The sequence below is a fragment of the Capsicum annuum genome, chromosome 7 (genome assembly GCF_002878395.1).
Source record: "Capsicum annuum cultivar UCD-10X-F1 chromosome 7, UCD10Xv1.1, whole genome shotgun sequence".
Taxonomy (NCBI): domain Eukaryota; kingdom Viridiplantae; phylum Streptophyta; class Magnoliopsida; order Solanales; family Solanaceae; genus Capsicum; species Capsicum annuum.
In genome coordinates, this window is record NC_061117.1 from 94,346,301 (window position 1) to 94,370,413 (window position 24,113).

General features: G+C 35.8%; 1 non-coding gene across 1 annotated transcript; it reads right to left on the reverse strand.

The window, feature by feature from the left end:
• Window positions 1-11,673: 11,673 nt before the first annotated feature.
• On the reverse strand, window positions 11,674-11,780 carry LOC124886171. The gene has a single exon (XR_007043257.1). It is a non-coding gene; the product is annotated as a small nucleolar RNA R71 (small nucleolar RNA).
• Between the last annotated feature and the right edge of the window lie 12,333 nt (window positions 11,781-24,113).

Here is a 24,113-nt window from a genome sequence, read left to right on the forward strand (position 1 = left end):
TCCTTGCATAATCCTAAACTGATTATAAAGTATGATATGGCAAGAAATGAGCTAATTTGTTCATTATATCAACAATGACCAAAATTGATCATGCTGGCAAAGCGTATGACGCAACCTTATCAAAAAGTCCATATTCACCACCTCTGACTTCCAAATGGGGATGTTGAACTCCTTAAGTATACCATTAGGCCTTTGATGCTCAACCTTAACCTGGTGACAGTTTGAACACTTAGTCACAAACTCTACAAAATATTTTTTCATACCACTCAACCATTAGATTTCCTGCAAATCATGGTACATCTTAGTGGATCTGGGGTGAATATAACACCGCACACCATATGCCTCTACAAGTATTCCCTATCTCAAACCATCAACACACTGAACACATAACCTGTCCTAGAAATGTAGAACAATATTTCCTCCTTGGGAGAAAACCTCTACTTTTTGATCTGTAATGACCTCATTCAACTTAACCAAACTAGGATCCCTGTCTTGCTTTTCTTTTATTTTAGCAACCAAAGAAGATTTCAAACCATTTATAACCAACATACTACCTTCATCTAAACCAACCAACTGAAAACCTAATCTAGTAAGCTGATGAACCTCACAGATTAACTCCTTCTTATCATTCTCTATATGAGCAACAATACCCATAGACAACCTACTATGGGCATCTTCCACCATAACGGCCTTGCTTGGATGATATAACACACACATATCATAATCTTTCAAAAACTCAAGCTATTTTCTTTGGCAAAGATTTAGGTCTTTCTGCATGAACGCATACTATAAAATCTTGTGACCCATGAACATATCAACATGAACCCCATAAAGATAGTTCTTCTAAATTTTTAAGTTAAAACAATAGCTTCCAGTTAAAGATCATAGGTCAGATAATTCTTTTCATGGATTTTAAGTTGTCTAGAAGCATAGGCTATGACCTTACCTCTTGACATCAAAATAAAACCATGAATAACTCTAGAAGCATCACAGTAAACTACATATCCATTTGAACCATTTTACAAAGCCAAAATAAGGGTGGAGGTGAGTCGAGTCTTCAACTTCTGGAAACTCTTCTAGCAAGAATTTGACCATAAAAATTTAACCTTCTTCTGAGTTAATTATGACATGGGGGAAGCAATTGAAGAGAAACCTTCATCAAATTTCCTGTAATATCAATCAAAACCCAAAAAGCTCCTTATATATAATGGTGACATGGATACTTATTCTTTATTGTGACTTTATTTAACTGACAGTAGTCGATGCAAATTTGAAGACAACCATCTTTCTTATGCATGAACAAGATTGGAGCACCCTATGGAGAAACACTAGGCCTAATAAAACCCTTATTTAAGAGATCTTTATATTGTTCCTTCGATTGCTTAAGCTCAACTGGAGCCATTCTATATGGTGAAATCGAGATGGGTTGGATGTCTAAAAGTATATATATTTAAAATATAATTTCCCTCTTGGGAGGAACTCCGAGAAGATATTTAGAGAAGATATATAAAAATGTATTTACTACTAGAACTTAGTCAAGACTTGGAACCTCAGAATTTTAGTGTTTGACTCGGACAAGATGGTAAATAAACCCCTCTGAAAGATTGGAAACAAACTGATATTTAGGTACTAAAGTACTACCCCTCTACTCAATAATTGGTTCATTAGGAATCTAAAACTGAACGACTCTATTTCTACAGTAAATGGAGGCATAGCATGAGTGAAGCTAATACATGTCGAGAATTACATCGAAATTAGTCATCTCTAACTCAAAAAGATCAACAGTAGTGATTTTATAAGATATTGTGACTGGGAAATTTCTATATACCCATCTGGCTATAATAGATTTACCTACTGGGGTAGATACTGAGAAAGGCTTTGCTAATGTTTTGAGAATGACACCAAAATCGATGGCTATATAAGTAGTCACAAAAGAAAGTGAAGCTCTGGGTATAATAAAACATAAACATAATAATAACATACCTGTAACATATTGGTAAACACATCAGGATAACTTTTATGATCCTGGCAAGTATGGAGGGAATATAATCTTCTCTGGCACTGCTTACTGGTGGCACCATGTAATGCCATGAGAGTACACCCTAGGCATCACACAGTTCTTATAATTCTAAGAGACCACAAGCTAATGCATGAGCCAGTACCTATTGTGAGCACTGGATAACATAATCATAAATGCCAAAGAATATTGACATTCTATAAGGTTTTAATAACTAAAAGCAAAACTGAAATATGAGTCTATAGAAATAACTGACTAAATTTGATAAAATAATGATAAACTGGATAACTAGCTATAATGTCTGAATGCTGAATAACTAACTTCAATGTCTGATAAGCCTCAAAAACTAAATAACTGTGAATTGATGGGACATGCCCCAACTAACTCCAACTAACTAATAAACCGAGACATGATATAAAGTAAGACTGTCCTAGAAGTATAAGGACTCACCACTGCTACTATTGAGGATCAGATAAGACTAATCACAAGCCGAGAACTAAACATCAGAACCTATGTTATACTACATCATAGCACAAAATAAAAAGGTATGCGATCAGTACTTTGAATCTACTGATATGCTAAATAAGGTAGGCTGATATATATGGTTTCATGAACAGAAATAATAATTAACTGAGTATGCATGTAAATCATGGATTACTAAATAGAGAGAATAAAATTTGTAGTTACTGGGAATATATAGAAATCTATAAATATCGAATATGCATGAAAATCTGTAAATAATGGGGATGCGTCACCAAGCTATAACATGAACCGAGTAAAATATGTAAACTTAAACAGTGAAATAACTTAAATCTATATGCTTTGGTCAAACAACACTAAGACTGAATAACTGAACTGGGACTATAACTGAGACCATATCTGAGACTGTATTTAAGACTGTGGGAGGTATCATCTTACTGATATTCCCCAATTTAAGCTCATCGGGGTCCAACCTGTAACAAAGTTGGAAGGTTATTAATACCATGCCACGGGTACTAGCACTGGCTATGTGGATCCACTAAACTGATAAAATATCGAAAGGACTAAGGGTGTCAAGCCTGAACTGATAGGTGACCCCTGAGAGATAGTCAAGCCTAATCTGATTTATGACTTCTTATATCCTACACTGGTAATATAGTTCTAGAGTATAGAGAATGATACTAATGACTCTGCCTATCTGATAGGAAAGTTGCCATCCCTGCACTAGCTCGGTGCTAACTCCTACTCCCAACTGAAAGAAAATGAAATACTAGACTGTTCTGAGTTTAACTGGCTGATATTTGACTATTCTGATAATGGTCATAGTATGTTCTGCAGACTATTCTATAATGTTCTGAGACTACACTAAATAAACCGCTATGGTTTTTGGGTATTCAATTCTCCAAGGACTCAAAACAACAATAGTAAATTGAAAGCTTGGGGGACAAAACATGAAGGATTTTACTAAATCAATCACTCTTGTTGGCATTTTATCAATCACATGTAGTTCATGGTTTAATACAATAATAGGTGTGTCATGAAACTTATAGAAATAGCATGTATTTGATATTATGGTTTTAAATCATGGTTTAATTCGATGAATAATAATATTAGGACATGGAGGATTCAATAATGATAATAAGTTCATGGTAACATGGTTTAAAATCAATAGTACGTGGAGATTCATGGATGAAATCATAATTTAAAATCAAATAACTTGAAAAGATCAAAAACTCAAAATTTCAATTGGTTACTTGGACTCCATGGATGGAAAGAATCCATGGATGAACATCTAACATTCCTTAACTAATGAATTCCTTGAAGTTCTCGATGAATTCTTAAGGGTTGGCCTTGAATTTGAGAGCTAGGGTTTGTATTTTAGAGAGAAAGCTCTTAAATTTTGAGGAAAAACTAAGTGAGTAATGAACTTAAAACATTTTTAGGGCTTAAATATCATAGGTGGGTGGATTAAAATAATGGGAAGGGAGTGTTTTAACCCTGAGCAGAACTTTTTATTTTCATCGAATGTTTTCTGAAAAACACCACTAGCCCAGCGTCGTTTCACTAGAATTGGACAACTGGGAAAATGCACAGTGGCGCAACGTGGTGCAATCAAGTTGCCACCTTGTTTGCGACCTTTAATCTCACCGCGACGTGGTGGTATCGCGTGGGATCATTGGAAATTGACAATTCTGAACTGAGCCTATGGCGCGATGCACCAACATCGTAGAGGCCCACTGCAATTTGCCGAATGGGAAATTAGCCTATTCCGCGATGCGCTAAGGGTTAAAATGACGATGTTTAATGATTGAAACTTAAAATTGCCATAACTTCTTACCCGGTTATTGGATTTGGGAAAATTTATATCATTGGAAAGCTAATTCAATTTCCTACGCAATGATAGGCTCTAAACTGACAAATAATAAGTGTTTCAAAAATTTTATATACGAATACTCATGTATTGGTACTTAAATTATGTTAGGGAAATACAGGCTATTACAATATCTCCCCCTTAGGATCGTTCGTCATCGAATCAGACTGGTTAAGATGAGGGAAAATTGATGGAATGAGATTATACACTAAACATGCATATCTGATGCATAGAATGCATGACTGAACTGATTTGTAAAGGCACGGCTGACATAAACATGATGTGCAACCGAAATTGAGCATGATAGACAGAAATCTTAAGAAGATTAGTAGCTTATACTGAATCTGGATTTACAAATAAGAGATGAGGGTACTTGGTTCACATATCTACTTCTACTTCCCAAATGGCTCCCTTAACGGACTAATTTTACCATAGAACTTTGACCAATTAAACTTCGTTGTTCCTTAGTCTACAAACTTGATGATCAAGAATTTTAACTGGGACTTCCTCAAAGGAAAGACTGTACTGAATATCTACACTTTCTAATGGAACAACTACAGCTAGATCACTAATACAGTTTTTCAACAATAAGACATGGAACACTGGGTGTACTGGGGCTAAATCTGAAGGAAACTTAAGCTTATAAGCTACCATTTAGAAATGAATGAAAATTCTAAAAGGACTAATATATCGGGGACTGATTTTCCCTTTCTTGCCAAATTTCTTCACTCCCTTCATGGGAGAGATTTTAATGTACACAAAATCACCGATATCAAACTCGAGATCCTTTCTCCTTACATCTGCATACGATTTCTTTTGGAGCCTATATGGTCCATTATGCTTGACCATCTATCTGAGTGTGGAAAGTTGTACTAAGATGAACTTAGGTACCAATACCCTTTTGGAATGCTTTCTTGAAGTGAAAGGTAAACTGGGTTCCTCTTTTTGAGATAATAGATAAGGGAACATCGTCCAACCTGACCAACTCTCTGAGATAGAGTTTGGAATATTCCTTGGCTAAATAAGAGGTATGTACTGGCAAGAAATGAGCTGATTTTGTCACCCTATTAACCCAAATAGAATCATACTGATGATGAGTATGAGGCAAACCCATCACAAAGTTTATGTTAACTTTTTATCATTTCTAAGTGGGAATACTAAACTCCTGTATGTACCCACTAAGCTTCTGGTGCTCAATCTTAACTTGTTGGCATGTAGAGCACTTAGCCACAAACTCTGCAATATCTCTCTGCATCCCACTCCACCAAAAGATCTACCACAAATTGGGGTACATCTTAGTGTCCCCTGGATGAATAGAATAACACACACCATGTTCCTCGATAAGAATTCATTGCCTCAAGAAATCTACACCAAGCATACATAATCTACCTTGATAGCACAACACACCATCTCCCCTTTTGAAGAAAACCTTCACTTTTTGATCTCTGACTGATTCTTTCAACCGAACTAGATTGGGATCTCTATCCTGCATTTCCTTCACCTCAAAAACTAGAGATGATTCTGAGCTACTCTGCACCCATACACTACCTTGTGCTGAATCATATAAGCGAACACCTAGTAAGGAAAACTGATGGACTTCCTAAGCTAACTTCTTCTTACCATCCTCAACATGAGCTACACTACCCATAGACATTCTACTAAGAGCATCAACCACTACATTGGCCTTGCCTGGATGATATAGAACACTCATGTCATAATACTTTAATAACATTAACCACCTTCTCTGATGTAGATTTAAATCTTTCTGAGAGAACACATACTATAGGATCTTATGGTCAGTGAACACATCAACGTCCACCCCATATAAGTAATCCCTCCAAATATTTAAAGTGAATACTACTGCTGCTAAATCAAGATCATAAGTAGAATAATTCTTCGCATGGGGTCTAAGTTGTCTAGAGGCATAGGCTATGACCTTACCTCACTGTATAAGGACACAACCCAAACCTACTCTAGGTGCATCACGGTACACAACAAACCCATCTGAACAATCTGGCAAGGAAAGAATTGGGGTTGAGCTGAGTTGAGTCTTTAACTCCTGAAAACTCTTCTCGTAGGAATCTGACCACTGAAACTTAACTTTCTTTTGAGTCAATCTGGACATGGGGGATGAAATAGATGAAAATTGTTCAAAAAACCAATGATAATAGCTAGTTAAACCCAAGAAACTCTAGATGTCTTATGGAGAGATGGGTCTAGGCTAGTTTCTTACTACTTCAGTCTTTTGAGGATCAACTTTAATGCCATTATCAGAAATAATATAGCCAAGGAAAGCTACTGATCTTAGCCAGAATTCACACTTACTGAATTTAGAGAATAACCGATGAGCTCAAAGAGTCTGCAACACTAGTCTGAGATGGTCTGCATTGTCAGCTTTTGCTATGGGAATAAACTAGAATGTCATCAATGATGACTATGATGAACATGTCTAAGTACTGATTGAACACTCGGTTCATCAAGTCCATAAATGCTGCTGGGGCATTCATTAGATCAAAGGACATGACTAGAAATTCAAAATGACCATACCAGGTTCGGAAAGCTATTTTCAAAATGTCACATTCTTTAACTCTGAGCTGATGATAGCCTGATCTAAGGTCTATCTTTGAAAAATAGCTGGCACCCTAAAGTTGATCAAATAATTAATCGATTCTAGGAAGTGGATACTTATTCTTGACTATGACTTTTTTCAACAAATGGTAGTCTATGCACATTCTGAGGGAACCATCTTTCTTACGCATGTATAGAATAGGTGAACCATACAAGGAGATGCTGGGTTTGATGAATACTTTATCTAGAAGATCCTTTAACTATTCTTTTAACTCCTTGAGTTCTACTAGAGCTATTTTGTATGGCAGAATGGATATGGGTTGAGTGCTTGGAAGAAGGACTATTCTAAAGTCGATTTCATTTTTGGGAGGAACTCCGAGAAGATTTTTAAGAAATACATCTAAGAATTCATTTAGTACTGAAACTAATTTAAGATGTAAATTTTTTGAGTTATAGTCTTTGACTCTCACATGATGGTAAATACACCCCTTTGATATCATCTTTCTTGCTCTAACTTATGAAATTAATTGACCTTTAAGAGTTGTGGTACTACCCCTTCATTTAAGGGCTGGTTCATTAGGGACTAAAAATGAACTATTCTATTTCTTCAATCAACTGAGACATAGCATGAGTCGAGCCAATCCATGAAAAAAATAATGTCAAAATCCGTCATCTCTAACTCTATAATACCAACTTAGGTAAATTTTAGAGATATTATAACCAGAAAGTTCCTATATACCCGTCTAGCTATAATGGAAACACCTACTAGGGTAGACACTAAAAAGGGATCTACTAGAGTTTTGGGATTGACCCCAAAATTGACGGCTATATATGGAGTTAGAAAACAAAAAAAAGTTGAAGGGTCTAGTAAAGTATAAATATGTAAGTGAAAGACCTAGTACCAGTAACTATATCAGGAGAATTTTCCTGATCTTGGAAGGACTGAAGAGCATATAATCTGTTGGGACACTGACCACTGGTAGCACTTAAAATGGCACCTTATTGAGTTGGGTGACTCGATGGAACTGGCCCTGCTATCACACATCCCTACAATTCTGCGAAACTACTAGACACTCCCAAATCTGATGGCCTAACTTGTAATATCCGAAGCATACATCACTACCTGCTCTACACTCACCCTCATATTATCTGCCATACTTCTGACATAGAGAATCTGTATGAGCACTTCTTACACTGACTTGGGACATAGAGACTACTGCTCTATTCCTATTATCATTTCTAAATTTTGGTATGAGAGCACTAGCAGAAGAGGGTGTTGGGATGAAGACCTCTGAAGAAACTGAGAATGGTTACCATCCTCTAACTTTGGCTTACTAAAGTTAAAACTACCCATCTTAGCCCTCTTGTTTCCTCTCTCCTTTTCCTTAATATTTTGGTCCTCTATCTTTGAGCATGGACCATTATCCTAGATAAGTCCATCTCACTAATCAACATTGTGGTTCTGCACTTCTTGACCATACTATCAGATATGCCAGACATTAACTTGCTCATCTTAGACCTATTATCAGCTACCACATAAGGAGTATATCTGGATAACTGAGTAAACTTGAGGGATTACTCCCTCACGCTCATGTTGCCCTTCTTTAAGTTCATAAATACTAACACCTTAGCCTCCCTCAACTCTAATAGGAAAAATCTATCTAATAAAGTTTTGGCAAACTCTTCTCATTCTATAAGCCCTGCATTTACACCCCTATCAGCCTTCCACTACTTAAACTAAGTATATGCTACATCCTATAACTGATATGCAGCCAAATCAGCACTCTGATTAGATATCACCCTCATAGCATTCGTGACCTTCTGAACTATATCTAAGAATTATTGTGGATCCTCTTCAGATTTGGATCCCATGAAAGAAGGAGGATTCATCGGAGTGAAATTCCAAATTCTAGTTGCAGCAGTATTGGCCACTAGGTTGGCAAGAACAATATCTAGCTGTTCATTTGTGCTTCTATGTATTTCTCTAGAGTAGTGACCAGAGCTATAAATTCTGTGTGAGAGACATGCTCATCCATAGGATCTGCCTGGATGGGCTGAGGGGCTGGCTGGTTTCCTTTCTCTTCTGTTCTTCTTGGGAGGCATATTCTATAAATGGAAGAAAGAATTGAATTATAAAAGGAGTTTAACTTGAGATCATGCGCACTCACCCGACATGATTATTGAACGAAGGAAAACTTTTTCCTAAATGCCTTGTATCCTCTGATCCATAAGTTTGGTGCGCTACACACCCATGCACAAGACTCTACTTGACATGGCTTTCAGACTTCCTAGAACACTATAAAACCTTGGGATCTGATACCAAGTTTGTAACACCCTGAGAGTACACCCTGGGCATCATACGGTGCTTACAGTTCTAAGGGACCACAAGCTAACCCATTAGATGGTACCTGCTGTGAGCACTGGATAACATGATCATAAATGTGAAAGAATACTGACATGCTATAAGGTTTTAATAACTGAATTCAAAACTGAAATATGAGTCTATAGGAATAACTGACTAAATTTGATAAAATAATGATAAACTGGATAACTAACTATAATGTCTGAATACTAAATAATTGACTCTAATGTCTGATAAGCCTCTAAAACTGAATAACTGTGAGTTGATGGGATAGGACCCAACTAACTCCAAGTTAGTAATAAACTGAGACATGAAATAAATTAAGTCTGTCCTCAAAGTATGAGGACTCACCACTGTTACAGCTAAGGATCTGATTAGTATAATTGCAAGCCGAGAACTGAGCGTCAAAACCTATGATATAATACATCATAGCATAAAAAAAAGGGTACGTGATCAGTACTTTGAATGTACTGGTATCCTAAATAAGGTAGGCTGATATGCATGGTTTCATGAAAAGAACTAATAATTAACTAAATTTGCATGTAAATCATGGAGTACTAAATAGAGAGAATGAAATCTTTAGGTACTAGAAATATGTAGAAATCTATAAATATTGAGTACGTATGAAAATCTATAAATAATCAGGATACATGGCCAAGCATATAACATGAACTGAGTAAAATCAGTAAACTGAAATATAGAAATAACTGAAATTTATATGCTTTGGTCAAACAACACTAAGACTTAATAACTGAACTGGTACTATAACTGAGACAATATCTGAGGATGTGGGAGGTATCATCTACCCGACATTCTCTAATTTGAGCTAATTAGGGTCCAACTTGTAACACAAGTTAGAAGGGTGTTAATACAGGGTCCTTATTATTCTTTTGAACGTTTTTACGTCAAGATGAATTTTGGGTGTGATTAATTACTTGTTTTTTGAAGTTTAATTCAAACATGAGTTGCTAAGTATCCTTGTTCTGGGGTTGAGGTCAAGAACATGATTACTCTTTGATATTCTTCATAGTAGTTTCTTTTTGGATTATCATCTGGGTTGTTCTTAATTTCTTAAGCTTAGTATTTTAATGATTGACGCTATTAGAATAAATTTATATTTCTATGTGAATTTGGGAGGAGAATCATAGATTAGAACAAGGAAATTAAGGAGCAAGGTTCTTACCTTTTTATAAAATAAGGGGTATAAATTTGCATCTAGGATAGGGATATACCTAAAAGCCTTGTTTGTTTCAATTGCAAAAAGATAACTTTATGAATCTGGACTAATTGTTGAATATCTGCGGGAGTTGTAGTTGCAATATTCAATAGATAAAAGATTTTAGGTTGGGAGACCAAGATCGTTGCCTAAACCTTGCGAACCAACAACCCGATAACAGATTAGACTACTATACGAATAGAGATTTGTATGATTGTTCGAGAATCCTCAACCCTGGAATTCTTATCAAAACTGTTTACAACTGTTGCTTTCTTTTCTATAGTCATAAAATTTTATTTCTTGTTTATTAATTTACATTTTTATTCTCAAGTTTAAAATCATCTTGATACTTTACAACACTTAATACTCATTGTCTTAAACTAAAAGTTGGTCGAATTTCTAATTGCTTAGTCATCGTGGAAATGATATCTGATTGTCCAAATCACTATATTACTTGAAAGATCACGTGCACTTACGTTTGCGTCTAAGCAGCAACAAGTTTTTAGCATCGTTGCTGGGGACTAATATAATTAGTATATTGCTAAATTTTTGGTTTTTGATATCAAGTTTATGTGTTAACAACTTGATTTTAGTGACTAAATTTTGGTAGGTTTAGCTAAATCCAGAACTGGTGAGAGATAAAGAACTGGTAAAGCATTTTTGCAAAACTAGAGCAAATCTTTCAACAATGGTGAAGAATGGCTGAACAATGAAATAAACCAGTTGATCCAAATGCTAGGAATGTTCCACCTTCATTCATTCCTGTTATTCCAGTTGTTCCTGCTCAACAAGATGCTAGACCTATTTGTGAGGTGGAAATCCCTCTCACAAACCATGTGATGAGCAGTATTCTAAAGCCCAAACCTGGAGGTCAATTTAAATTAAAGCAGAATATGGTGCAATTGCTAAATTCAGTGGGGCAATTTCATGGCCTTTAACACAATGATCCATAGCAGCATATATAGACCTTCTTGGAAATCAGCAATACATACATTCCTATAGAGGTAAACCCTGATTATGTTAGGTTGACACTCTTTCCCTTCTTTCTAATGTGGGAAGCAGAAAGGTTGTAATATGTTGAACCACCACTCTCCATCACTACATGGGAAGATCTATCTCGGAAGTTTCTTATTCAATTCTTTCCATCTGAAAAGACAGCATACTTGAGGAGTGAAATCTTGAGTTTTAGATAGAAAAATGAAGAGAATCTTTGCCAAGCTTGTGAGAGATTTAAGGGTATGCTCAAAAACTTCCCTCACCATCATCAATCCAATGATGTTCTTGTGCATACTTTCATAGAAGAATTTGAGCCAAACACGAATATTCTCTTGGATTATATAGCACGTGGACAAGCTCTTGAGAAGACATATGAAGAATAGTACACACAGCTGAATTAGATTTCACAAGGGAATCCTGACGGGTATGCAGACTTGAGGAGTACTCCTAAAATGGTTGCAGGGGTATTGGAGGTAGATCAGTTTACTGCATTATAGGCACAGATTGCAGCCATGCAAAATTATATGATTACTCAGCTTAATAACATAAAGTTGGGTGTTACTCAACCAGCAGCTACAGTGAATGCAGTCCAACATGTAACTTCTTAGTATGAGGTTTACAGAAGTGGTGAGCATGTAGTTGATGCTTTCACGACTAATTTGTATTCTATCAACTATGTGGGGAATGCGAATCGACAGGATAACAAAATTTTGGCAACACTTATAATCCCAACTGGAGGAACCATCCTAATTTTTTATGGGGTAGAAATCATGCGCAGAATGCAAATCTGTACAAGGGACAAGTGCAACCAAATCCACGGCCAGGTCAGAATACTCAGGCTACTAATCAATCTAGCAATATTTAGGAATTGATAAAATAGTTTATTGATCAACAAGAACAATTTACAATAGAAATTAAGACTCAACAGGCACAATTTAAAGTTGAGTTGAAGAGTCAAGAATTGCTTACGAGAAATCTAGAGTTATAGTTGGGTCAAATTACAGGAGCACAGAATACAAGACCTCAAGAAGTATTACCTAGAGATACAGAGACTAATCCCAAGTAAGTAAATATGGCTACAACAAGGAGTGGGTTGCAAACTAAGAAGACAATTTAGGAGCAGGTTAGTCCCACAATTATTGATGACAGTTCTAAGGACAAGGCAAAGAAAGAAACTAAAGAAAAAGCAGCAAGTGATGAAATTCATGTGGAAAAGAAGATTCTCTCCTTAACCTTTGATAAGGGTAAGGAAGCATCAAGAGTAGCGAGTTACAAGAAGTCCTTAGATCTTCTGAAGCAGGTTCAAGTGAATCTTTCTCTTATTGATATTTTATAAAGTATGCCTAAATATGAAAAATATTTAAAGGATATAGTTGTGATTAAGAAATAGTTAACCGAGTATGCTACAGTTGCACTTACTCAAGAGTGCACGTCCAAGATTCAAAACAAATTGCCCACGAAGTTTAAAGATTCGGGTAGTTTCACCTTGCATATTACCATTGGACAGACTATTTATGCACGTAGATTATGTGACTTGGGAGCTATCATAACTCTTATGCCCACATCGTGGTACTAGAAGATGGGTCTTGGGAGTCCCAAATCCACTACTATAACTTTGTAGCTGGCGAATAGATCACTTGCTAGGGTAGATGGTATTATCGAGGATGTTTTGATGCAGGTAGGATCTTTAATATTTCTGGTGGATTTTGTAATTCTTGACTTTGAGGCTGACCCTATGGTTCCATTTATTTTAGAAAAACCCTTCTTAGCAATGGTATAATCACTACTTGATGTAGCAGCTCATGCAAGTACATGATAAAGTAGAATTCTTTGATGTGTACAAGGCACTAAAACTGCCAGCTATATATGAGGAGTTGTCATCTATATTGGTTATTGACCTTTTTTTGAATTGGAAGTTGTTGTCTAATGATCTATTGGAGTAAGCTTTTATGGGTTATGATCTTTATAGAGATGTGGAAGAATTTGAATTAGTCCAGGTCATGAATTTGGCAGTGGTTGAGATAAAGAAAGTGCCTGTCAAACCATTGAATATGCCAATTGGTCCATCGCCCAAGCCTTTAGTTGAAAAAGCTCCTAACATGGAGCTTAAGGTTCTCCCTCCTCATTTACAATATGTTTTCTGTGGTGATCAAGATACTTTGCCTGTTATTTTGTCTACAGGATTAACAGATGTGCAGGTAAAGAAAGGTATAGCAATCGAAAAGTAGAGAAGAAAGGCTATTGGTTGGCAAATGTCTAATATTACAGAAATTAATCCAGCATTATGCATGCATAACATCTACATGGAAGAGGGTTATAGACTCAATGTACAGTAAAAAATAAGGTTGAATCCTGGGATAAAAGAGGTGGTCTGAAAAGAAGTGATCAAGTGGTTAGATAGTTGAATTATCTACCTAATTTCCAATAGCAAATGGGTGAGTCTAGTGAATTATGTACCAAAAAAGGGAAGGGTGACCGTGGTAACTGATGATGACAATGAGTTGATCCCCACACACATGGTGATCGGTTGGAGGATCTACATTGACTATCGAATATTGAATAAAGCAACTCATAAAGATCACTATCCTATTTCTTTTACTGACCAAATGATGGATGGATTGGCGGGACAGGAGTATTATTATTTTTTAGATGGGTACTCCAGCTACAAATCAGATAATCATAGCATAGGAAGACTAGTAGAAAACCACTTAAACATTTCCCTACGGCACATACATGTTCAGATGCATGCCCTTCTGCCTATACAATGCACCTGTTACATTTTAGAGATGTATGACAGTTATATTCTTTGACATAGTTGAAGAGTTTGTGGAGGTATTTATGGCTGATTTCTCTATGTATGGTAATTTTTTTGAAAAGTGCTTGCAAAATATTGACAGAGTTCTAGCTCAATGCGAAGAGATAAACTTGGTGCTAAATTGGGAAAAGTGCCACTTTATGGTTAAGAAAGGAATTGTCCTAGGCGATAAAGTGGCATACAAAGGACTCGAAGTAGGTAAGGTAATGGTAGAAGTGATCAGAAAGTCACCACATCCAATCACAGTCAAGGGAGTACGGAGCTTTCTGGGATATGTAGGTTTCTATAGGCAGTTCATTCAAGATTTCTCAAAGATTACAAGCCCCATGTGTAAATTATTAGAGAAAAAGGAAAAGTTTGAGTTTGTGGATAATTACCAAGTAGCTTTTGAAAAACTAAAGAAGAAGTTGATTGAAGCACCTATTCTAATTGAACCAGATTGGGAGTTATCATTTGAGATGATATGTTATGCTAGTGACATTACTGTGGGAGCAGTTTTAGGTTAGAGAAGAGATAAGATATTTTGCTCAATCAACTATTCTAGCAAAGTATTGAATGATGCTCAAGTTAATTATACAGTTATAGAGAAAGAGATACTGGCCGTGGTGTATGCATTCGATAAGTTTAGATCTTACTGAGTTAGCACTAAGTTATTTTTCATACTATTCATGCTACCATTAAGTATCTTGTAAACAAGAAGGATGCCAAATCTTGAGTGATTAGGTGGATTCTGCTACTAAAAGAATTTGATCTTGAGGTTTGAGAGAGGAAACGAACTAAAAATGAAGTTGCTGACCACTTGTCACAGCTGGAAAGTCAAAACCATATTGTTGATGACTCTCTTAGTATTAAGGAAGATTTTTCTGATGAAAAGTTGTTGTCTTTAGATAAAGTTGAGTTCCCATGGTATGTTGATATTGTGAATTTGATAGCTTATGAGGTGTACCCACCTAATGACACCATAAAATAGAGGAAGAAATTTCTCTATGATTCACGTTTCTATATTTGGGACGAACGGTATCTCGTTAAGAAGGATCTAGATGGAGTCATTCATAAGTGTATCCTAGGGGCTGAATTTTCAAAGGTTCTTAAAGACTGCCACTCATCTCCTTATGGTGGACACTATGGGGGTAGGAGAACTGCTAGAAAAGTGCTACAATCAGGTTTTTTCTGGCCTACGTTATTTAGGGACATAATTGCTTTTGTGAAAAATTGTGATCAATGCCAAAGGTTGGGTACTATATCTAGGAGTCCTGAGATGCCCCTTAACAATATTTTAGAAGTCGAAGTCTTTGATATTTGGGGGATCAATTTCATGGGACCATTCCCGCCTTCAATAGGCAATCTGTACAATTTTATAGCGATTTACTACGTCTCTAAATGGGTGGAAGCTGTGGCTAGTCCTACTAATGAAGCAAGCATTGTGCTGAAATTGGTGAAGAAAAATATATTTTTTCCAGATTTGGTACACATAGAGCAATAATTAGTGATGGATGTACGCACTTTATCAATACTTGGTTCAAAAATCTTCTAGATAATTATGGTGTTAGACACAAGGTTGCTACTGTGTACCATCCCTAAAATAGTGGAAAAGTTCACGTTTCCAAGCAAGAGATTAAGAAGATACTTCAGAAGACTGTGAACGGGCAGAGAAAAGATTGGGCTAATAAGTTAGATGATGCACTTTGGCCTTAGAGAACAGCGTAAAGATGCCCATTGGGACTTCCCCATATCGCTTGGTTTATGGTAAAGCATACCATTTGCCTGTGGAGATGGAATATCAAGCTTATTGGGCTATAAAAAAGTTGAATCTTGAGATGACTAGCGTGGGGGAGAAATGATTACTGCAGCTGAATAAGCTTGATGATTTTAGGTTTTACACCTACGAAAACGTCAATCTATACAAGGAGAAGACCAAAACATGGCATGATAAACAAATTCAAAAGAGAGTATTTGAACCCGGACAACTTATTTTGGTGTTCAATTCAAGGCTTAAGTTGTTCTTTGGTAAATTACAATCGAAATGGTCTAGACCTTTTGAGGTGCTGCGAATGACACCTCATGGAGCTGTAGAGTTGTAGAATCAAGAGAAGATGGAGAAGTTCCTGGTGAATTGACGGCGTGTAAAAAATTATTGGGCTGATCATCCGGGTAAGCATAAGGAGTCCATCACCTTTGCTGAGGAGTAAAACTGAGCTAAGTCATGCCATGATGTAAAATAAGGTGATGTATGACAGGCAACTCACAAATGTAATGTAATAGATAGTTTAATTTTTAGTAGTTGAAGAACACAAAAAAAATACAGAAAGATGAGTGATCCTACGACCAAAAATAAGGCACTTGGTAGGAGGCAACCCATTTTTAATTACATGATTTTGTTGTTTTTGATTGATGTGAATGAATGAGAACCTTGGTGAAGAAATAAAATATTGGAAGATGATGAACATGGGTCTTTGAGTTAGTAAATAGGTGCTATATGGTAAGAAAAAGGTAAGGAGTAAGAAAAAATATATTAAAATATGGGAAATTTAGCCTTAGAAAATTTTTTAGGTGCAATTTCTAGTGAATCGATGCTATCTTAATATGTCGCATTGAAGTGCATACATTCTACACTTAGAGAAGTTTTCTAAAGCTATTTCCAGTAAATGGATGTGATTCTGACGCATTACATCAGTCCTATCAATGCGGTAAGGAACCCGCCATGTCGGTTGGCATGCAGGCAACACATAGACTAATTTTTTGATGCTATTTCATGAGAAGCAACGCGAACTTGATGCATCACGTTAATTCTCTAACACTATATATGATGCATCACGTTGACCTTTAAATTTTGGGTGACCTTAATAGATATGACCTTAACTCATTCAATATTTCACCCTAAACCTAGTGCCACCGCTTCCCTGAATTCCCTCAATTTGAAAATCAATTTTTATTCTTGTGGTACATAACTCATCCTTTATTTTCTCTTCATCAAGTCAAAGGTAAGTCTTGTACCCTTTATTTCCTCAAAGTTGTTTTATATGGTAAATAATGATTAGGATGTTAAATAGTTAGTGATAAAGGGCATGAACTTGTTTTGATTTGTGGACTTGAGATGATAAATGGCATGTTTAAGTAAATTAGTGACAATAATTGTGTATGTTGAAGGTTTTATTTGAGCTATGACTTGTAAATCTGTGGTGGTAGACTATTGAAATTGTTTTGACTGCTCTGAGTTCTTATGGTATATTTTCATGAATTACTATAAGCTATGTTGAGATTATATTGTTTATATTTTGTTTAAAGTGACGAAGTACAGTTTCAAAGTGACTTAGTTTCTAAATAAATGAGTTGATTTGCTAAATCATAGGGAAATTTCAAGAATATTAGAATAATGATGTTGAATATATGATGGAAACTAAGTGTGGGGTGAATACCTAAGTCACAATACCTTAGTGGTAGCTATGAGGGGTTGAAGTTAGTGTGGTGAAGAGAGGTCATGTAGTCATAATTGGATGTTTATGTGAAAAATTATTCATTCATTAGTCCTTGAGCTGAGATTGTGAATTATGCCAACTTTGAAATGTATTTGTGTGTTTATGCTGAATAACTGATGCTTGAACTTGTAAAATAAAAAGGGGAAGTCTGAGTACCCTAGTGCATTTAACCACAAAACTGTGCTAGCAACTATGTGTGGGGTAAAACTTAGTGGTGGCTAGATTTGAAGTGCTTATTTTATATGTTTGTGGGCTGTGATTTTTATTAGGTACAATGTCGAGCAACCACCAACAAAGAAGCAAAGGGAAAAATGCAGCTAGACCATCTAAGCCCAGGAAAAAAAGGAGCCGTGAAGCTGACTGGGTGCATGAATTTAGATCATAGAGGTTCCCTAACTCAAGTACAAGTTGAAAACTTTCCTATCGTTCAAGGTTTAGTGAGCGTCAAAACTTGAGTCAAACTCAATCAGTCATAACTCCTTGTATATATCTATTTAGAGGACCTACTATATATCAAGTGAAAGCTCTTTAACTTAGCTTTCCAATGATATCAATTTCGCCTAAATCCAACACCCGAGCAAGAAGTTATGACTTTGCAAAGTGGAGTACGTCGCCTAACGTAAGGTGTGCGATGGACAACCTAAAGTATTCCATAAGGTGTGTACTGCACAACCTAATGTGTGCGATAAGGTATGCGACACACACCCTAATGTGTGCGATAAAGTGTGTGCCGCACATGTTGTAGTCCAGGTGACTTAAACAGCCCATTTTTGGGGCAAAATGATCTTTTTCCCATCCCTATATAATGCCTAAACATGGAATTAAGCCTTTATTTCACCAAAACATATTCTTTCTCTCAAAATCCTCTAAAGAACACAAGCTAGAGTTTTATACAATATTCAAGTTCAAGAAATCCTCTCCATTAATCTTCATGTAATTAAGAAATAAGGTATGCGTAGTGATCATCCACGGATCCCTTTCATTTGTGGAGCTCAAGAACCATGTTTTAAATAATAAATTGTGATCTTTATGTTGTTGTGTGATTATTTTCATGTTGATGGTTGTTAATTGTGTTTCAAGATGGTATCTAAATGTGTTTCCAAGAAGTGTATGGGCATGTTAGTTAGAAACCCATGAATTTGGGTGGTTCAAGATTTCTAAATTTGGTAAGTACACCTATGCTCAATATTGTACATGTAAGGTGTTTGATAAAATGCCTAGAATTATAAAAATCATGTATTATAACTTAGAAGTGAACTATATGATAAATTCATACTAGTCTATTATGTTCAAAGAGCTCACTTGTCATTGTTGTGCAATATATGTGTTAATGGAATGTACATGATGATTGGGAAATAGAGTCATAGTTTGTCTATATGCCTTCCATGCTATGAAGAAGATAATGATTTTAAAGTATCACATGAGTTATCCCCAAATTATTACAATATGAACTAAATGTTACATGTTTGTCATTCCCTTATGCTTAAATGGTTTCCATACCATTGTTATGAATAGTATATGTTGTTGGAATGCCTATGATATTAAAATATGATATCTATGACTTGATTATAAGCATTCATATTCCTGTTATATATTATGATGACCATGTACTTCATGAAATCCCTCACTCATATATTATGGATTGTTATTGATGGTCATGTACTCAAGAAAGTCAAGTTGTGTTAGTTTTCTTCCATCGAGTCCTGGAGGTACTTCTACCCGAAAAATGTAGCTGTGTGCCTAGATCCATGTCATGTTATCATGATACTCTCATTCAATCCATGATCTATAGAATTCAGTCAGTCATGTGACTTAGCAAAACTCAGTAATCTCAGTGCTCAGTAACCTCAGCAACCTCAGTATTCACAATTAATCTCAGTAACGTCAATACTCTTAACTAGTCCTCATAACTCAATACATTCCGTCAGTCATCGAAATCAAGTAAACTTAGTTTAGCTCCGCTAAACAATACCACTAGTATCATTACAATTAATCAGTATCAGTTCAGCTAATCAGTTTAGCTCAGTTATTCAGTTCAACTTAGTTATTCAGTTTAGTGTCCTTCAGATAGGAGTAGAAGTTAGCACCGAATGAACCCAAGGATGGAAACTCACCTACCAGTTCAGGGTGTGATTCTTAGCAGTCATCCTTATGTTCCAGAACTACGTAGCTAGCGTAGGTTGAGAAATCTTAACCTGTCAGTTTAGGGTCAATAAGGGGGCTTAACTTGTCTGTTTAGGGGTCCCACCATTCTCATTTAAGTACCTGCCAGATAAGGGTCACTCACAACTGTCCTTACCAGTGGCACGGTATTGACATCCCTCCAGTTGGGACAGAGACTGGACCTTTACTTTATATGCATTATTGGGGCCTATCAGTTAGATAACTGCTTCCCATATTCTCAGTTTCAGTCCCAGTCTTAGTAAAAGAACTTAGATTGTTCTTTAGATTTTAGGACTATCAAATATAGTCAACTTAGAAATAGAATGAAACTTAGATAGTTCCTTCAGATTTATGGACTGCCAGATACAATCACTTATGCTATCAGTTATATCAGTTCTCAGAACTCATGTTATCAATCACATCAGTTATCAGAATTCATGATATCAATATTCAGTTTTACGATTGTCAGACACAATCAACCAGATCAGTTCTTCAAAATCCAAACTATAATATAAGTTATTCATGTATCAGTAACATAGTACTAGTCCCTCAGTATTTAGTAATACAGTATCAGTTCCTTACTTATTAGTGATTTACATACTCAGTATTCAGTTCAGGACTGTTAGACACAGTCAATCAGACCAGTTCTTCATAATTCAAACTATCAGAAATATTCATTCATCTATTTAGTATCTCAGTATCAGTACACTTATGTTGTCTGCAGCCAGACTCAGTAGTCAGCATCTCCACGAGTTCAGTTACAAGTTATATATGCATGTATGTATTCTCACGTTCGTATCAGTAAGTATTTTTCATGCATATAACCCTTTGCATTTAGCCTACCTCACTCGTATACTCAGTACTTTTAGATGAACTGACGCATTTGCGCTATGGTACTTTCTTTTATGTTACACCATAGGTTCAAAGGCATGAGCTCCAGATCAGCAGTAGTATTGCAGTGTTAAGAGTTTGTAGTGAGTCCTTCTCATTCGAGAACGATATGATTATTGCTTCATTTACTATTTTAGTTCAGTTTCTAGATGGAGTTAAGTGGGGACATTTCTCATCAACTTCTTATTCAGACAGTTTAGAGGCTTTCTAGACTATACCATGTCAAACGATTATTTCATATTTGTTTTGGTATTGTTATACTATTTTTAGACATTGTCTTATCAGATGTTTATTAAGGTTTGAACCTTATGGCCATTCAATACATTTTTCTGTATTTTCATGTTATATTATATAGTGTACAGGTATAAATATCAGTCATGGGTTAGCTTATGGCTCTTTTGGGTCATGAGCACCGTATAATATTCTGATTCAAAAAATTAGGGTGTTACAATCAACTATGCCTATCTTGTTCATTGTAAACATATGATGGAGGTGACCCATGATAGGGTATGTCTTATTTATGCTTTGATGCATGATAATGTGTATGTGAATGTGGATGCCATTATTTTTTTGGTGATGAGGAAGGCTTGATTCTTAGGGGTTATAGTTATAGATTTGGAGGGCTACTGACCATATTTTTGAGGTAACAAGGTGTGCTCGAAGAGAAGGCAGATTATTTTCCACCTGTTAGTGATAAGCCATTAGATATTTCTCGCACCAAGGGACCAGCTCCTCATGGTGTGAATTTGACTATGCCCCAGCATCAAGCTTGCACTGATGAGATCACAACCATTATGTATGGGCTAAATATGCTATAGTTGAGGACTGGGGATATCCAGCCACCGAACAGGAGATTCGTGCAGTGGAGCTTTACTACCTACTAGGACCTCATGCTCAAACTTTGTTGCATACTGGGCCTGACTTTGATGAGTCCATTGATGATGACGTCCACACGGATGAGAAGAGGTGCATGGCTTATTATGATGATTTGTCTAAGAATGAGAAGCAGTATTATGATGGATATTCTGGTGATGATCTCGGGTGATAATGATAGTGCTTATGCTGATGCTACTGACGTGATGTCCTTAGTGACATTTGACTGAGTAAAGAGTGCGATGCCATATTGCCTTATTACCAGCACTGGGACAATACTATGTTTAAGTGTGGGGTGGTTGGTCGTTAATCATCTTCATATCTATCTCTTTCATTTTTAATATCTGAACAATGTTGGTTTTTGTTGAATAATTTTTTATTTCTATTTTTATGTTTTGTGGGATGTAAGTTAACAATATTGCCGTTTTTGGCAAAATGATTGCCCTCTTTGGAAATTAGTTAAAAACTTTTTGTTTTATTTACAATATTCTATTTTCACCCTTAGTGGTAATATTCATATTACAAGTTTTATGTTTGCCCTTTTTGGCAATTTTTGTAAGGTAAACTTATATTTAGTACCTTCCCTTATGATAGATGGATACTGACCGTCTTTAGGGGAATGCATCTTTAGAAGTTGAGAAAATAATAGGAACCTGATTGCGATCTTTAAAAAATATGGTATGTTGGGAAAAATATTTTAACTAAAACAAAATGAGATAGTTTTAGGTGTTAAATCACAACAAGTGTGGTTTGATTTGATTGGCTAAATGTTTAATTTGATAAAGTACAATATTGGAAATCGTAAGGATCCGACTTGATTTTTAGTTTGCACCGAGTGAGTGTGTATTTGTTTATATTCTACATGTATAGGGATGACTAGAACTTGCGTGGTGTGTTTACAATGCGAAATAAAGGGTGTTAGGTGTAGGAGGTGATTTAGTAATTTCTTTGTTAACCGAATTGTAAAGACTTAATTTACCTACCATTATGCATGACCTGAGTTAGCCCCGTTGAGCCTAAAGCTTGATTTCTTTGGCAGCCTCATCCCTAGCCAAAAATTTTATTTGATAGACCCTAATTAAATCCTTAGTTCCTAATCACTTTAATACAGACAATAGATAAGAAGGAATGGAAATATAAAGAAGAAAAAAGATGAAAGTAAAGCTCTTGAGAAGCGTTCGTTATGCATTTAATTGTGACGGTTAGGAGTTAGAAAAAAATTTGTGATGAAAATTTCAGGTATTGTTACCCAGTTTTTGTGTTACAATAAACCTATTTTGGCCCTAGTCCATTAAGGACAATGTGCACCTCAACAAAGGCAAATTGCATAGGTTGAGGGTGGCTACTATAGGGGTGCGTAGCGAGAATTGGGATTTGAAGAAAACCTAAAATTTGAATAATGTTGTAAAAATAAAAATACCCCTACCATAGTGTGTTAATATGCTTAGAAAGATTAGGGTAAAACAACGGATGTGTAAAGATAATGAAATGAAAAGTTGGGTTGACAAAATGTGATTTTGATTGAATGTAGTTATATATTAAAGTGCTTAGGGAGATTAGTCACTATTTTCCAAATAGTTCCTACCTGTCCCTTAGCCTGTATTACAAACATAAAAAGACCTATTGATCCTCCACTTCAACATCCAACTATTAGTGGAGTAATACACTAAGGGCATGCCTATGGTTCATTATCTATTATGTATGTATTCTTTGTGAGAGCGAGTGATTGAAAATTTATATTTCCCTCATGATAAATAGTGAAAAATTATGAGAGATATGGGGAAAACTTTCTTGTTGTTAGGGTACATGCAGATAAAAGTCTAGATTACTTATTGAGTTTCCTGATTACGTGCTTATATTTAGTTTGCCAGTGAATTGAATGTCACTATTGGGACAATGAAGTATGAAATAAAGTTTTCGTATGCCCAAAACTAGCATGACTCTGAGGTTGTGATTAGAATGATTAATGATGGTGTTTCTTGAAGTTGTTCGAGGATGAACAATGTTTTAAGAGTGGGGTGGTGATCTTTGTCATATTTATATGTCCAAGCACCGCTATTTACCTATATTTAGACTTATTTTGAGAATGAAAATTGTGCTAATTATAGTGAATTGTGAGCTAAATTACGTTTCGTGGCTAACCCATGTGATTAGAGTTACAGGGTAAATTTTCCATGTATATAGAAGAAAATTTGATATATATCATAATGATTCAAAAGACCATGATGATCAAAGTCGAAAACATTGTAGATGCACAAGAGTAAGGATAAATGAGCGGAGCGGAATTTTGATGAAAAGAAAAAGAAAAAAAAGGGGAAAATTCTAGTGACGCGACGCTATCTCCACGCATTTCATAGACTGGTAAAAAGTGTGCTTTAGCCAAAAT